Source organism: Hypomesus nipponensis, chromosome 10, assembly GCF_054491055.1.
Source record: "Hypomesus nipponensis isolate SF chromosome 10, ASM5449105v1, whole genome shotgun sequence".
NCBI classification, from domain to species: domain Eukaryota; kingdom Metazoa; phylum Chordata; class Actinopteri; order Osmeriformes; family Osmeridae; genus Hypomesus; species Hypomesus nipponensis.
In genome coordinates this window covers 12,060,671-12,077,201 of record NC_140370.1, presented here as the reverse complement: position 1 = coordinate 12,077,201, position 16,531 = coordinate 12,060,671, and positions in this window count along the sequence as shown.

The following is a 16,531-nucleotide window of genomic DNA, read 5'->3' as shown; positions in this document are numbered from 1 at the left end:
TCTCCTCTCTCCCTCCTTCCCTCTCTTGTCTCTCCCTCCTCTCCTCTCCTACCTCCCTCTCTCCCCATTCTCTCCATCTCCCTGGGACCTGTGTGTGTCATGCTGAGATTCACGCTCATCTCTGGGGGGTGGTGACAGGGCTGGTCCCGTGTCACAAGTGCTTTTAAGCAAGCAGCTGTAAATGTACCAGCGGCAGGCATGAAGTGGAAGGAGTATGGCAGTGACAGAACACGGAAGGAGCGTCCTCGCGCACACGCCCCCCCCCTCCCCCCCGTATCTGTCAGGAACACCTCCGTCTTAACCCTGATGTGTAACACACTCACACACCTCGCCTTTCATCTGCAGCTGTCCCGGTGCCACGTGAGTATGGGTGGGTAGGGGGCCGTCAGGCAGGGCGTGTGTGTGTGTGTGTGTGTCAATGTGCATGTGTGTGGAGGAGTGAAAGATGGAGAAAAAAGACTCTGTGAGTGTATACATGAGCGTGTGTTTTATGTGTTCAACCCCTAATCCGCACCAAAGTGCTCCATATTGTCATGGTCACACTTTTGTTATATTATGGAAGAGGAAATCATACCGGTGGAATTAAAGACAAATCAGGCTGCTGACCAGGCTACAGGAGAATACAATAGAAAGCCTATGACATTTGCTTGAGTTGAACATGATATGTGAACTTTGCAGCGCCACAGGGTGTTAAATGTTATCTGTAAAACGAATTCTACATACCGTGGCATTTGCTTTGTGACACTCGGAAGCCTCTATCAGGGTGTGATAGCAACACAAATGTTTAATGAAGACATAATGAATGGGGGATTGTGTTAAGTGTGACCAAGATGATTACTCTCAAGGCAGCTCAGTGGGAACAGGCTCCTTTACTGGCCACTTGGCAGGATTCAAAAACAAATCTGTATTCTAACGATTGTTACACTAATGTTTGACATAGTTTCGATCTGGCAGTGGCACAATTGAGAAACTTTATTTTGGAAAGATGCTGACGGTTCTAGCAAGCTGCAGAGATGACTGAGTCAGCAGTACCTTTTACTATTTTTCTCTCTCACACACACACACACACACAAACAAACTCACAAACACACATGACAACAAACACACATAACATGCACCACCATACACACTTGCAGAAATGTAGATCTGTTGACTGGATTGCCCTTGTCTCCATGACACATGAGTACCAGGCCCAAGACTGACAGAACTGGGAGTATGACTTAGCAGCACTTACTTCAAGGTCATGGGTATAATGGTGAATGTCTGACTCTTATATATCAGTAATACAGTACGTAGCTAAATACCCACATATGTAACTTTGTACTATATACTGTATATTAAGTTAGATAGCCTTGTTCATCTGTTTTAGTGTCTTCTAGGCTCCTTTCAAGGCTAAAGGAGGCGTACTGCTGACACTGCCGTGACATTGATGTGTCTAACATAACTGTAACCTGCTACTAAGTAAAAAGTATTGAGGCACTCATCTCCTAAACTAATTCCTCCCTGAGGTACCATTTTAGTTTGCTGTGTTAGCTAAAGCTGAGAGCAGGGGAAAGACACCTCTGGAGTGTCCCAATAAAGAACTGTTGCTTATCGTCATCTTTGTTACGTCGACTAGTCTGTAATCAAGCAGCAGGGACTGTATTCTACTGACATTTGATAGCAGAGATTATCTCTATACAAAGACACCCACATACACAGAAAAACCCAGTGACACATGCACACACACATACAAACACCAAGACACAAACACACAGTGAGACACAAAGCTGTGGACTGGATAAGGCTTCATCACCAGGAGGTCTGTGTCTCCTGGTGGGTTCCTTCATTCGAGGTGCTACCAGCTTGTTCAATTGTTATGGCATGTTTGTTCCACCATTTCAGTTCTAAAACTCCCCCCCTCCTCCCAATATCACAGAGCCCATCTCGTCCCTCTACCCTGGAACAGTGAATACGGATGAAAGCAAACTGATTTTTGTTTCTTTGAACGTTTAAGGCATTTTTTTGGTATGTTTTTCCTATTTCCGAACTGTATCATTGATTATGCATAAAATGAGACTTTCTGATTAAAGCATCACAACAACTGAGAAACACGATTCAAGAATGCTTTTTTGAAGAGACGCATTTCTTCCTAATTGAAGTGTGAGACGATGAGCTTTAATGAAAATCAAACAGAAAAAGAGAGATGATGAGATTGGACTAACACACTAACACAGACACAAATAATGTTTTCAAATGCTTTATATTGCTAACTACACTTGTCGTTTGGTTGGAGGGATAACAGCTTTGGAAAATACACACACTTAAGACACACAAGCACATGCAGATACACACCAACTCTATTATGCAGCCGATTGGCAAAAGTGTGGTAAAAGTACAGGGTATATTAAGTGAATCCAGAAATGAACACCATCGAAAAAAAGTGTATTAGCAACTCGTTGTATGTTACATAATCCTTTACAAAAGCAGTCATGTGCATCGAAGCTTGAACGGGGTTGACCTCCATAAGCCACACACATTTGTCCCCCCTCACACACACACACACCCCGCAGACACACACAAAAACATACAAATCATGCATACACTGAAGATAACTGCAGCTACACCGCATTACAATTAAAATCACCAGCTAAGCGTTCTCAGCCACAGTATTGATGAGTCATTTTGTGTTTTATCTAAGAAACAGGAGTGCCATTAAAAAGAGATCAGTCAGCCACCAGGCATGAGGAGGCTGCTTCTAATTGGCCATTCATCAAAAGGGTTCCTCAAGTAGATCCAGCCCTGCAATATCACACAGGACAACTGAACCGTTCCACATTCATTACACTGCTGATGAACTCAACATATACTCTCCATACCATAACTATTAAAGTACGGTGCATGCTAACCACACAGACACACACGCACATATTTCCTTACAAGTGAGGAAAAACTTCCTGACATAAGTGTTGACATGAACTCACATACAATCAACTGCCAGCAGGTGGTAATCAAGGTGATTCATTGCTCAACCAAGCATGAATACACATCATTTAGTATAAATCCTACTGTGGCACCAAAGTAGCAATCTCTATGATAACCTCTCCCTCTCCTCATTATCTCAAAACTAAACCTCACTATCTGTATGTGTTCAACCATCGCTGTCTCTGAAGAGGCTCTGCTAGTAAGACTGCACATTGTGTCACATGCATAAAAACCCTGGTTTCACCAGGTATTATACAGATCCATTGATGTGGTTCCTCTATGTTCCTTTACAGACAAATTCGAAAACATACTGATATGTACTGAAACAGAGAAGTGTGTCTTCTTCTTGTGTGGGATTTCTCACTTTCATCTGTTGTCCTGATTGCACTCTAACTAGACCGTTTTCGGTCACCTCCCAGAATTATGCGCGCCAGTCAGGCTAATTTTTCCCACGCGAGCGACTACATCCGCTGACAATTCATCCATCTCTGAGACTCTCATTTTCTGGTTGGAGTGTTTTCCTGCTGCATCCCATGCCTCAGGATCAGCCAGGGTTACTGTTAAACAGCTGCCCCCGGCCACAGGGCCGACGAGCACTGTTACTAATGGTTACTCTTTAAAGGGTTAAAACAGCCGTGAAAATGCATACTCAAACACACACACACACACACACAAACGGACAGATGCATTCACACAGACATGCAACCACACACACACACACACACACTTATCTGCTGTCTTCTCCAGGCGCTTGGCTGATGAGGGAAAAATCTTCAAAGTAGCAATGCGAAGACGGCTTGGTGTTTGATGTGTGGATAATGATTTAGGTAAGGCAATGCTGGGAGACGTTTCCATAACCAATGTCAATTGGTTTGGAACCCTCATTTACGAGATAGGGGTATGGGGAATAGAACGTGAACTTCTTAGAAACCTAAAGGTGTGTATTTGTGTGGTCGGAGCCAGACAGATCACAGGGTCCTTAGGTCCGATCTCTGGAGCTGGGTTTTTGAGGAGAGCTCTTCATGGAAAGGGAACCCATAACCTTCTGGTCTGTGGTCTGAGAGAGTTGAGGCGCTGTGCACCGCTGAGTGGCTATCACTTCATCATTGTCATACAGTAATTCAGTGTGTAATACCCGTCTAAGTCCCCGCGAAGCAGAGGAACAGACACTGTGTCTGACTGGAGTGTGTTAAGCCCACTCAATGTCCTGTAGGACAGGCCAATTTAACACAGGAATAAGCCAATTATCTTTGTGGAGTAGGCAAATTTACAATAGGATTTGCCCAATTCCTACTGGATGCTGGAAGTCAGGGGTTAGGGCTTACCAACCTGGGTCGCTCTCTCACATGACCACACACACTGCCGGTGAATCGACACACACAAAGGCAGATACGCACATCAGCACATCTACACGTACTGTCGCCAAACACAATTAAACAGCCACACAAACACGCCCACAGACACATCCACACCGAAGGCAAAGGCACTCTTTTATTTCCGTCTCTCCTTCTTTACTATACTGTCACCAGCTGAGACAGTAATATACCCTCTCTTTAATCATAGCAGTGGGCCGACCGAAGGTACAGTACTATCATGTCAATCTACGACCACCAGGCCGGGTACCCAATTCCCACCGTCTGCATGTCCACCACACACCAGCTCACCCCCTCCTCCCCACTCTGTCACAAAAGAGGTTTTCGCGTGCCGGGAGCCAGCCTCCTCTCACACGGTGCGGCGCAGGGAAGACAACAGCGGCGGTCGTCGTCCCCTCCAGCAATCAGACCGTGACAGGCTCCAGCAGCATCCATTCCACTGGCTCTCACAGCAGAACATACATTCTCCCTCCACAGCTATTTCTCTAAATGGGCACCCTCTAGGCTGTGTGTGTGTGTGTGTGTGTGTGTCACAACACTCTGAGAGAGAGACAGAAGGTGTTACACTGTGTGTCTTCCAGAATACCCTCTGTGGAAGGACACAGAGCAGGGCGTGCGTCTTGGGGATTCACCTCTGTGCAGGGTTACAGGGACCTGTCTTTCGCAGTCGTTAGAAGTCTTTCATAGGATCTTGCGACATACTGGATTTTACAGATACATGTTGGATGTTTCAGGTACATGCCGTTGCAATTGATTGTATTGATTGTTCCTCCTTTTAAAATGGACCTTTCTTATGATCTGAACATGTCTTTCTCAGCCCATTTTCTCAAAACCAAACAATCCAAATACCCTAAATGCAATCTGCCTGCAGTCTAAGGACCCCATTTCCAAACCTTTCTCACCCTCCATTCGAAAATGGATATGTACTCTAAAGATTTTACCATCTCTTGAGCACTTAGCTCTGTAGCTCCAGACCCAGGGTCTAAAGCTTTCGAACCACTCCTCCATAGGATGGCACACCAGGGAGGTGGCTTGCTAAAGAACTTGATTATCTTTTCTCCTTGAAAATTGGGACGATAAGAGATTGGGTATCCCGGGCAATGTAAGATCCAAAAGGCCCCATTTTCCTTTTGCACAATCAGAAAGGGAGCACGGCGGATTAGATCGTCTCTGTCAGAACTGTCCCTGAGGGATGACTCTCATCCTCCTCACTCACTGCTCTATCTTCTAGTGCCTCCGAAACACTGTGGTGACTGAATGGTAAGTTAATGAGTGGAGCGCTCAGACACTTTGCCCAATAGGAAAACCCCATGGGTGGTCCACAAGGGTTTCTTCAATACTCATTAGTTTGGAATCAAAAGGGAATACTAGAAATGGATGGTAACTGTGTTAAGTGGGCGTCCCTGTGGACTTTGTGGTATGTCTTTACCAGTAGGCTTTTCTTAAAGACGAGGCAGAGGGCCGGATACGCCTTAACCTGTCTTTCAAAACCAGCCGGAAGACAAGCTTCCAGGGAAAACATCACCTCTCCATCTCCATCACTCCAGATAAGGGGGCTGTACAGCTGTTCTATGAAAGCCTGTGGAATTACAACATGGGATATTTTAAACCGCCCCTCTGTGAGTCAGAAAACAGGACGTTGTCTTTCTCTCTCCCTCTTCCTCCTTCTCTCACTCGGGTCCCCTTTTTCATGTCCTTGGCCCACTGTCACACTCAGCGTCCCTCCATTTGTCTCCTGCATCCTCTCCTCGCTCAGCCCTTTCTGTTATAATAAACAGTAATGTCCAGTAATGGTAATCGGCGAGTCCTCCTTGTCACAACACAAGCACCTCTCTTTTAGCACAGTCGTGCTTTCAGCCTTTTTATATGGCAGACATAAGTCAAAGAGTCAATGTGTCCTGTCTGTCTCCACCCCCACCCAGCACACTCACCACTAACTCACACTTGACACACTACCTCTCTCTTAAAGGAAACACACACACTACATACAGGCAGACACACTACACACCATACACACAGGCACACACAATCATGATCATGCTGGTTTCCTTAGGTTTCTTTCTCTCTGCACCAAGAGCTCTCTGTGTAAACAATTACAAACCAAATGCTGATACACAGATTGCTGTCCTCTGATCTAACAAAACTGGAAGAGAGTGCATTCAATCTCCTCTGTCCTACTTTGAAAGAAGCTTTCGATGCCAGGGTTATTCATGAAGAAAATTGCTGAAGAATCTAATACTCTTAAATGCATACAAAAATACAGGTACACAGAAGCATGAACAAGCACATAGGCCAATATATGTGCCTCCAAATAAGTATTTATAATACAAAACCGTCTACATTTCAATTATATGTTAATCTACTGTACATTCTGCATTCCTATTGAATGACAATTATAATGTGCTTCTGTTTCAACGTGCATAAACATGTTGAGGTACCATTGAGGCTTTTACTGTGGACTGGCCAGGGACTCACTACAATGCAAACATAAAAGGATAGAAGTGTGTTTGTGTTTCTAGTTTGATGTAGGCTACATCCAGTGGGCTTGAAACACAACACCAATGAGAGGGATAACAGTTGGCAAGCTTTTCTCACATCCCAAACAAAAAGCTAATTCAATCCCCTTCCCTGTTCAGTCCATACACAGAATAGCCAAATATATAAAGCTCAACAGTTTAACACGTAGACAAAGTAGTCTGCTGTTGGGTAGTGGTTTCACCAAATACATGCAAAGGTAGAGAGCATACATCCACATTGCATTGATTTAACTTGCAATATTACCATACCGGGAAGACACGGGCTGTGAACACCCGCGAGCCAATCCTTGTCATAGCACGCTCGCAAGGACACCCTTCCATATCAAGCCAAACACTTGTTATCACCGACTTCCCCCCCATAACAAATGGATGCAATTAAGCGTGGCTTATGAAGCGATACTGAGCCGATCACGTTCATTAGGGACGCACTGATCCAAACAGAAATTGCGAATGCGGCAGGTAAAATATTTGCTTCACACACCCCGGGGTGTCGAGACTCGTGTCTGTCGCTATCCCATGGATATTTTAACGGAGACAGACAGAGGTGTGCGCCCTATCTGGTCTGACTTGCCTCAGTCGCGTGGAATTTGCACCGCTGTCCATCTCTCCCAAGTGACCGTGAGCTCGAAGAATGATGTACGCGCTCTTCGTTTACTTAGGCTAACTGTCATTCCAATGTTGGTAAAGTAACCCACGATGTACTTATTGATTTGGGAAAACTCAATATTCATATTACATCATTACATATGTTATGTTTACTTCCAACCACATTACAGGTGCCTGCTAATTTGATAAATAGCTTACATTTTGCGATATTTTTGGACACAGCGATGTTCGAGGTGAACAATTCGGGCATACCAAGTCTACCACCATAAAAACAAAAAGCTTTGACATTGTAAGTAGACATTTGCAACTGAACCGATATTTTGGACAATTAAAATACTTTTGACGAAGTAGCTTTACAAAATATTTCAAATAATTATTGGAATTGTGGCATACACAATGGTCTACGATCAGAAACCATCATCTTAATTATTTCTGCAAATCAATGAATGACTATCATATGCATTTACTTACAATATTTTCGAACAAATCTGAATGTGATATCATTAAATTGTTATTGGCTATGACAAATAAATATGCATTCAAAGCATGTGCAGGACAAATTGGTTTAATCTTCACACGCTATAGACTAATATCCCGTCACTAGTAATGTTCGCTTGCGCCCTGGCTGCCTATATTCGATATATTTTGAAAACTAAGGATAATTTACCTTTGGAGAATAATCTGTTATGAATGTCTGAAGTTTCTTGCTCCTCGTTGAATCTGTCTGTCTCTGGTGAGTAGAACCGAGTCAAATGTGAGCAGGGCAAATGCTGTTATCGCTTCCCAGTCTTTCGCTCACACTCCCCCCCCACCCTCCCTCTCTCTGCCTCTGCCTCTGGCTCTCTCTCTCTCTGTCTCTCTCTCTCTCTCTCTCTCTCTCTCTCTCTCTCTCTCTCTCTCTCTCTCTCTCTCTCTCTCTCTCGCTCTCTCTCTTCCCCCAGTAATAATACCAACCAACGTCTTAAAGTCTCTCATCACGTACTACCTCTCACTCTCCCATCTTCTGCCTGTCCCCCTTTTTAGTCCACCAACAGATCTTCTTTGTCTTCGAGGTCATCGTGATCATGTCAATAATACCTCGTCCTTTTCGTTATCGTCACCATCATCATCAATAATATAAACATCCGAAGATATACAAAATGGTAGTGTGGACTCTTGTTCTTCTGTTGTCATCTGCAATATTTCACTCGTAGATTTGGGGGAAGCAGCTCTGGTTAAGCGACAGATAATGTGGCGATGAGGCGAGTAAAAGACACCTCTCCTCCTTCTCCATTCTATAAACACAGTCAAAGGGCCAGACAGATGACAGAGCATGAAAGGGCTGATTTATCCACTGGAGAGAGTGTTTGTGTGTCTGTATGGGAGGGGGAGGGAGGAGGGGTTGTCATGTGCACATGCCGGCTCTGCTCTCTTAATGGACTAGTATGTGGTCGGTGCTTCCTTTTGAATGTTTGTGTACCTGTGTGTGTGTGTGTGTGTGTGGGTGTGTGTTTGTGTTGTGCAGCTCATGTGTTCCTCGGGCCTTGACAGGTATAGCATGGCTTTGAAGGTTGTCCCCCTCGTCTTCCTTCCCACTCCTGACACAAGATAGTTCTAAGGACCAATGAGCTGTCACCGTATACACACAAACGCGCACACACACACACCTGAAAGTGATTTACCCACTGGTTTCTCAATCCTTTCAGGCAAGTTTGTGTGAGTAAGTGTATTAGCTGTACGTGCCGTGAAGGGTTTTCGCCTGTTGACGTGTGTTTCGAAGGACAGTGTCCGGTGTGGGTGTGGCTTGTCTGCGTATATATATATACTTTCCAGCAGACAGACAGAAAGTGTAGAGAAACAGCATGCACACACAGACAGGCATGGGCAGGTAATACACGGTTACATAGACAGACAGCTGGACAGACGGATGCCCCCTCCCCGTGGAGGACCCCCCCCCCCCCACCACCCCCCCGCCCCGTCTGCTTCTGGCTGTCAGGGTGGAACACGGCGGGGCGGGGGAGGTGGAGGTGGGGGGGGGGTTCTGTTTGCTCCCTGAGGCCCCTCTGCCTTCATCTCCTCGTGACATTTACCATTTGAAGTCTTGTCCTGGCCTCCCCCCTTCCCCAATATCATATCGCAGACAGGATCACAAACACTGGAATGAAATCAGACTTGGGGTGTGTATGTTTCTGTGTGTATTTGTCTGTGGGTTGGCAGTTGTGTCTAAGTGTGTGGGCACACATCGAGTGTACGGAGTCATTGTCCCGTGTTGTGTGCTAAAGGTAATTGTGTGTGAGGGTATGTGTGTGTTTGTAGTTGTGTGAACATACATGCGTGTGTGCATGTAGAGAGTGGAGAGAAAGTAGGCCTAGTTGACAATGCTGTAATCAAGGGAATAGTGTGTGTGTGTGTTTGTCTGTCTCTATGTATATGTTTTCATAGGTTTGATGCAGAGAAGATGGGGAAATGTGACAGGTGCATTTGTCTTTCTGAATTTAAAAATTCATAGACAGGTTTTCATGTTGTGCTTGGCATTCGGCATCTCAGTGACAGTTATAGTACAGTCATAGCCTCCTCTCTCCTTACTCATCTGCCCCGGCCTCCTGTTCTTCACAGTCAGTATTAGAATTAAGTGCAGTTATGGCGAGAAGGAGGAGGAAGGTGGGCGTGAAAGCTGCTTGCTTTAGCTGCATCCAAACACCCCCAATCAAACAACACCATTGGTAGAGACACTTCCAAATAAATCAAATCAAATCAAATTTATTTGTATAGCCCTTTTTACACGCAAGCATGTCACAGAGGGCTTCACATACGCCCATAGAACTGCCCCTCAACCAACCTAAACCCTCAAGGAGGGTTCACCCTCAAATACTGAAGGTGTGCTTGGTCTGGCTCCACATTAGACCACATGGAAAAAGCACTTCATGCACAAACAAGCATGAAAACAGGGGCTTTCTTAACAGTGGGATGGTTAGTTAATTAGACAAGTTCCTCATCCATATCAATTAAATAACATTTGACCAGACATATTTTGTATTTATTTGTAAATCTAAAAGTGCCCACTTCTTAGTCTGATACTGAACAGTCAAGCCCCATACCACAATAGACATAGGCACAATGATCACACACAGACACATGAAGGGTTTGCATGAATCTGATGGAAAATAGGAAAGGTTCTTTTGGGGATACTATTATTATTATTCTATAATTGACTGAATTAATGAATGACTATCGCTGTCCAATAACACCAATAAGAGTTATCTAGATACCAGTGTGCATTGGTACATTTTGTATTTTTATTAGCACTCATACGAGTCAAGCTATATCGTATTTAATAACCTATTCTCTTTCAACCCAAAGCTTGCATCTTTATTTTGTTTTTTTTGGACCACTTACCACCAACCAAGCATTTGATTTACCAGGTTTTATCTCACTAGCCTAGCACCAGGTCCTATGGGACTCTCAATAGAGAGCAGGACATTTTTAGACCACTCCCCAAGGTAAACCCCCTGGGCTGTACTGGCCCTGAGGAACTTAACCACTACGGAAATACTTAGACAACAAAGGATATATACTGTATATATGTGTGGGGCAGGAAGCCTTATGTCTTACACAAATATGGAAAAGTGTACTGCTAAAAAAATCCTCACAATGTAGGTCAGTAAGGACAATGATACAGAGAGATGGTCTGTTAAGAGCAACAACAGCTAATTTTGAGACTTCTCTACACCATAACAACAGTCGTAATTATAGCACAATCGCAGAGAAAATAGCAACGCATGTACAAATTATATGGTGGCTTTAGTTGTCAATATTCTGTCCACAACACAGACATTTTGATCTCTAGTATTAAAAAAACAGTTTACATGGCCATGAGAATGAATACCTGTCAATACTAGAGTGATAGTATCATTCGTAAGTACCCCATGAGCTCAGAGTGGGGTGAATTAGATTCATTTTAATTCACCCGTTTTACACAAATGCACAGCGTTAATGCTTTTCTGCCAAATGCTGCCTACAGATCTACATTCTACAGATCTACATTCTACAGACCTACATTCTACAGATCTACATTCTACAGATCTACATTCTACAGATCTACATTCTACAGATCTACATTTTAAGATTGGGTTCTAGGCTCATGCCATCGCAAATGAAGTGTTATCTATTTCCCTGACATCTGGTCCTTTAGCAAGATCATTGCTTTGATCTTTTTTCAGTTTGACTAGTCTTCAGCTCTATTACCGTACCTTGCCTTTCTCTCTCTTTCTCTGTCTGTCTGTCTCTCTCTCTGTGCATGTCTTTCTCACCACAGTTCCTGTTTTTTGGACTGTCTCTCTCTCTCTTGCTCGCCCAGTCCTATCACTATGTATTGTTTTCTTGCTGTTTGCTTTTCTCTATCTGACGTTCTATTCTCTTTCTTCCTTTCCCCCCTCTCTCTCTGTGTCCAAGTAAATCAACTGTGTTAGTCTGCAGCAGACCACATCTTAGCCCTAGGCCAAGTCTGAGTTCTGTGCAGAATATGTCTGCATCTACCCCTGTGCATTATGTGCGCCTGTTTCAGTGTATGTATTGTTGGTAAGTGTGTGTTTGTGTTGAGCACCGACTCTACTGTGTCATTATTAATGTGTGTGTAAGTTAGTGCATTCAGCGTTACAAAACAGAAACTCGACTGCACACACACCTGTGCCTCCTGTGATGATGCAAACACAACCGCACACGTTTGCACTGACATGCTCCCACTTACACACGGACGACGCTCGGTCTTATCTTCGTCTTTCCAGTCCACCCTCCCTCTTCTTTTCATCTCCCTCACTTTTCCTCCATCCACCAGATGGCTGACCCATCTGCTTTCTCTCTCTCCCTCCTCTCCTCTCTCCGGCTCCTTCTCTCTTTTCCCACAACTCCGTGTTTTGTGTGGTTCACATCCAAGTTCTCCTGTACACAAGATTCTCCAGTGTGGCAGCGCTTCAATTGAGCTTATTAGCAATCTTTACTTTAACATGGCTTATCTCTGACCAGTGTGTGAGCATGTGTGTGCTGTCTGTGTTCAGTGATCGCCCTTAACTCCAATCCTCTCCTTCTTCATCCAGGAGCAGAGGTACTGTCCTGGAATCTCAGTCCTCTAGTCCTGGATGCGTCTCTGAGTCAACATGACCTTCCTCTGACAGATAGATAATACTGGCAGAGGTTCCTAACTGACAGGTGAACTCACACTCACACACATACACAGGAGAACACTTACACACATACACAGGAGAACACTTACACACACACACAGGAGAACACTTACACACACACACACATAATAATTGACACACTCTTTCTCTCCCTTTCTCTCGCTCACTCTGATGCACATAAGTGCAGACACACAGACAGTGGCAGACGTTGATCCAAACAGACACAAGCAAACTGCCAGTAAAACAGATGCACTCCCCAAAATACAAAAACACACACACAAAGCCATAAAATACACATTCTAAATGACTACATTTCTTTAAAAATTCATACACTAACCCCCCCCCCCCCCTCAGACACAAACACACACACACACATATTAGATAAGGGAAATCTCCAGAGTTACAGTGAAAAAAAACAAGGAAGGGATTGATATGCAATGTGTTCAGAGAGAATCACCAAGACAAGATGTTGCAAAATAGAAAGCTCTGACAGACGTCTTTCTCTGATGTTCCCGTTGAAATATTGAATAAAGGAGAGTATGTATATATATATATAGAAAAAAAAGAAAGCATCCAATCTATTGTGTACGTGTTTGTTTGTGTGTGTGAGTGTGTGTCCCAGCTGCTATCGGGGACACACCTGGCTTCAGCAACATGGGCCACAAGACCTCAGGTGTGGCTGGAGGAGACCTATTTGTGGCAGAGGAGGGATGGAGGGTGTGTGGTAGAGGAAGCGTAGGGGTCAAGGTGGGCATAGGGCCAGCTGCAGTTGTGGAGGGGGGGGGGGGAATACATCCCAAACCCATGCCTTACTAACCACATAAGAGATGAGTCTCATAAAAGAGATTTAAAAAGTAAAGCAGTGTCTGGTCCTCCGTTAGACTGATACATACACACACAGTCATGCGTGTACACACAGACGCAGCACCTTGCCCGCGTTGCTCCGGGCTAGCTGAATGTAGCACGTGTCTCTGAGCAGAGGGAGCAGAGGAGAAGGCCGGCAGACCTCCTGCCCTTTCCTCTCATCTGCTGCTTTAACCCTTCAATAAACCTGCTCAGCATTTAACCCCCCTGTCTGGGCCTCCTCGCGCAGCAGCATCAGAGGGCCCTCTGGTGGGATCCCTCTGGTGAGATCAGCTCAGCCAATTAACGAGATGAAAGCCAAGACGAGATCAGCACAGATCACAGGCAGAACAGGAATTACAAGGCTCAGGTGAAAAACAAACAAGATTAATCCTTCAAATCGAGTAGTGTGTGTGCGCGTGAAAACAAGTATTGAAGTGTTTGTGTCAAAGAACAACTGAGTAGTGTGTGTTTGTTTGGCAAGATGAGGGATGTGAAAGGCAACATTTGTGTTTGTGTAAAAAGAGAATGCTCGTCTTTAGAGAACAATTGAGTAATGTGTGTTTGTTTGGAGGTGGGAGTGAATCTAAAAAGGAAACATGAGCATGCGACGAGGTGTGTGCGAGTGTGCTCATGCATGCGTTTGAGAATGTACAAGGCTTAAACAGAATGAGAGTGTTAATCGGCGTGTGTGTGGGGATGAGAGGTTGAGCGTTTAGGGTGAGGAGGGCTATATGGCGTTGGGTTATGGAACTGTTGTGTGGTGAACAGATGAAAGGAATAAACGAGACAAACAGAACAGGCGGAGACGCGCTGCTCAGAGGTGAGAAAAACACTTTAATGTTTCATGTTGGGGGACGGCGGAGGTAAGGTGGATCCTGCAGAAACACAAACGCAGCTTTACAGGGCTGTGTTGCAGAACAACTGTAAATATCAGGAACTTGGGACAACATTAAACCTGGCATAGAAAGCAATAAGGGCCAGCAGAGCAGAACCGCTGGAACGGGCAGCCACAGTAACGAGCAGTAGAGAGGATTACAGGTGAGGCTTGTCAAGGACTGGCTTTAATCCCTCTGAGAGAGAATATAGTTTTGAGTTGGCAAAAGATTCAAGATACAACTTAACACAGACCTAAAATTAATAATTTGTGAATGTGATTTAAATTTGATGTTGTTTTGTGATAGGTAGATATTGCGTGTATAACCGACAACCAAGCTACAGGCCTCATCACATAACCTAGTGGTGATGTGCCCAATAAACAGACCAGGACAGTTGTTAGTTGGTTAGCACTAAGAGACAGTGTTCAGGCTATGGTCCACAGGGGAGAGAACTGTGAAAAGAGGCAGGATGCAGCCACTGTGCCCTTCACAAGAGCACAGGCAGAGAGACTGCATGAGCAGACTGCTGAAGAAGGCCTAAGAGAGGCGCTGGGGAGAAAGCACCAGTGAACTGAATCATCACCACCATCATCATAATGAGAGGAGATCTGTCCTGAGCAAGAGGAGAGACAGCGGGAGGGGGGAGAGAGAGAACAGTTCAGGAAGGGGGAGAGGTGGTGGAGAATTGGAGTTAGAGCGTAATAGTGTGTGAGAGCAGAAGGGAAAAGAACCGGAGAGAGATATAGGGGAGGGGGGTGGATGAGGGTGGACTAGAGATAAATACGGTCTGTGACATAAATGGAGACCGAGTCAATGGGAGACAGCAGATAGGATAAATATTCATTTATTAAAGCAGCCTTGTTGACAAGGACATTAGACTGAGGACAACACTGAAGTGGCCAACTGGCTGTCTGAGGCTGACACTCTGTCAGGTGGAAACAAAGCCACTATCGGTCCAAGGAAAGTCCAAAAGAGAGAAAATGGTCAAAGAAAAGAGCAGACAGCATTAACTGCCATGTCTGTTTATTTTTATTTGAATATTAAATTGGTATTTTTGTTCATTTCTGTAAATTGATTTTGTGTCATCGAAAAACGATCCATATGTGCAGCCCTGGTCTCCCTACCAATTTATCATGGTGGACAATTACACTGTCATCTCCATAACTTTTTCAATTGAAAACCAAGACAAGTCTAATTCTATAACACTCCACTCACTGTTATTACCATAAAAGTCCGACTCAGTTATTATCATTTCGTTGCTCGCCACAATCAAAATGGCTTGTCCTTCCCCACACTTGATTTAAGGAAGCCACCTATACCTCTATCTCAATTCTGCTGAGCCAACGGTTTCACAGGTCCACTGCCCATGGAGGTGCAGATCGTTGTGCACTATGTCCCGCACACATCCCATCGGCTCTGGGAACATCTGTCAATCACGTCCCAGCCAACCCCAGTCACTGTCCGTCAGCTCTGTCACGTCCGGCCCACCGCCACCTTGGGCGTCATCTGTCAAACGGCCACATCCTCCTCCCCTGGCCTCGGTGCTTCCCCTCTCATTACCCTCATGTCCTCCAGCCCGGCTGAATTACAATTGCAGAGTCAGAGGAGAGAAGAGCCAGGAGGCCGAGGGGGCTGGGCCTGAGTAACGAGCTCCTGGGTGTTTAATGAATGCCTCTCTTTCCTCCACCCCACTGTTAAGGAGGAGTGAGGGGGGGGGGGGCATTGATCGGGCTGGAGGGAGGTGGGCGACAGGCTGAGGTTGCCCCCTGGGTAAGATTAAAGGGAAATCTAGGAGAGAGATTGAGAGAGAGAGACTGAGAGAGCGAGAGCAAGAGAGAGAGAGAGAGAGAGAGAGAGACTGAGAGAGCGAGAGCGAGAGAGAGAGACTGAGAGAGCGAGAGAGCGAGAGAGAGAGAGAGAGAGAGAGAGAGAGAGAGAGAGAGAGAGAGAGAGGGGACTTCACGCCTGAAAGAATCTGGCCCATGTTGGGATGGGCCTTCTCGTTCAAGAGACACCTGACAGTGTCAAAAAGCTTGCAGTCCTCAGAGACACTTAAACCCTCAAAAACTCCACACTTTGCCATAGCCTCTCCCATTAAATACTTGCAGACAGCTACGTCCACTGGTAGAAAATCAAAATGAGTACCTTGAAACTTGTGGCATACAACATAA